The following is a 2,359-nucleotide window of genomic DNA, read 5'->3' as shown; positions in this document are numbered from 1 at the left end:
GTTTTCTTCTCCAAGTTGCTGAAGAAATGTAAAATCTCCTCCATGTCAGACATGTGCTGTGATGTCATTGTTCATCTCCATAGAAACTACACAAACAATCTTTCCAAAAAAACGTTTTAAAGGGACATTACAGCGTTGTGGTGGAAATGACGGCAATACTGTGGGACAATTACATTTTATATATAAAATCACATTAATAGTTGTCTGACCTTAAAAACCTCAATTATGTTTTGATTCTTTTACTGATACTTTATTCAGTCATATTGATAAATCATTTTTTTCTTTTTCATTATTGAAGATCAGAAGTCTGGGTGTGGGACAAGCACAAAACAGCAATATTTGCATGTATAATGATGTTTAAAAAGGTGAAAAAATCATTATAGACTACCGGTAAACAGTTCCTAAAGTACTTTCATTGTAAATTTAACTATGAAAGTGTGAATTTTTCCAAATTAAATGTTTTTTATAAAATATGATCAAAGGACATGAAAGTGCCCATAGTCTAAGAATATTGCTTTTCGCTATGACACAGCCTATTAAAACTGAGCATGCACTGATATCAAATATCTGACTGAGTAAAGATCACACATAACTCATCAAGTGTTATCATCACATTCTCCTGTTATGCTAAACTATAGTCAATCCATGACTAATTTGATGATTTAGTGCATTATTATATTTCACAGTAGTGTGGTTTAGCTGTCACTATTGCACAGTTATTTTTTTTATAACTTTTGGTAATGCAGTTATTGCATTAGCTAATGACATGCTTAACTGTAGCCTAAGTATTTTATGCAACTAACTATAAATCTGAAAGGCTAATGACTCTGTGAGTGCATGCGTTGAAACTGAACGCATTTCACAGATTGTTCTCAGATCGATGTGAAATCACTTTTTTTAGGGCGACATGAGCATGAGCTGCAGAAGAAAACCCAATCTCTTCCACTCGGACAACACACAGAAGACAAGCAAAGACAGTTTGTTTGCTCTTCCGGTCGTCTTTCTGGATGAGCATGTGTTTGAAATGGAGGTGAAGCGATCCTGCCTTTATCTGAGGGATTTAAAGTCATTTTCTTCACCTTTTGGAAAAATCACGCAGCTTTTAACTCCATTATTGCTTCTTATTTCATGCCTTATGCCGAGGGGCAATCTTTTGAGCGGGACATAGGACAATAAGTCACAAAAGTGTGTGTGTGTGTCAAGTCAAGTCAACTTTATTTATATAGCGCTTTTAACAATGTAGATTGTTTCAAAGCAGCTTTACAGTGTTAAACAGGAAAATAATGCAGCATAATTTTATTCAGCTGTATAGCCATTCTGGAAAAATTTCAAGTATCATACAGTGACAGTGTGGGCTTTAGATCAATAATTTGATCAGTAATTTAGTTTAAATGGTTAATTTAGTTTATTATTTAGATGTATTTCGATGTTTAGTTGAAAAATTGAGTGTCCCCAACTGAGCAAGCCAAGCCAGAGGCAACAGTGGCAAGGAAACCAAAACCCCATTAGGAGCAGAATGGAGAAAAATAAACCTTGGGAGAAACCAGGCTCAGTCGGGGTGCCAGTTCTCCTCTGGCCAATTAACAAACAGCGTATTATTATTATTATTATTCTGGCAGTTTTACAGCTCGGAGGTCATAATAGATCAGAATATTCGAGGGACCGGGGGCAACATGCTGGAGACGGGTTTATTGAGGATGATGTTGATTAAATAATTATTAAAGTGCAATATTCGAACAATCTGAGTCAACACGCCGGAGACGGGTTTATTGAGATGCCGTGTCGATGAGGCAGTTTCAGGGGGCGTCTAATCACGGTCTCTTAGACACTTCGGGGTCCTGTGTTGGTCTTCTCTGGGCGCAGGTCCACCATCTGAACTGGATACGGCCCGGATCCAGCTGACTGCAGTAAACCTCGGGATAAAACAGAGAGACTTTCATTAGCGTAGATGCCATTCTTCTGATGATGTAACGAGTACATCAGGTGTTATGGGAAGTGTTCCCGGTTCCGGCTGACCTAGTTAATGCAGCCTAACAATCATTTCATTGAAAAAGTGTTTTATGTGTATGCCACAGTAAAGAGATGTGTTTTTAGTCTAGATTTAAACTGACAGAGTGTGTCTGCTTCCCGAACAATGTTAGGAAGACTGTTCCAGAGTTTAGGTGCTAAATAGGAAAAGGATCGACCGCCTGCAGTTGATTTGGATATTCTCGGTATGATCAACTGGCCAGAATTTTGAGACCGCAGTAGACGTGATGGAGTATAATATGTTAAGAGCTCGCTCAAGTATTGGGGAGCTAAATCATTTAGTGCTTTGTAAGTAATAAGTAAGATTTTAAAATGTATGCGATGTTTAATA

Source organism: Gobio gobio, assembly GCF_949357685.1.
Source record: "Gobio gobio genome assembly, chromosome: 14".
In the NCBI taxonomy this organism is placed as follows: domain Eukaryota; kingdom Metazoa; phylum Chordata; class Actinopteri; order Cypriniformes; family Gobionidae; genus Gobio; species Gobio gobio.
The sequence above is the reverse complement of the archived record's forward strand: the minus strand, read 5'-3'. Positions refer to the sequence as shown.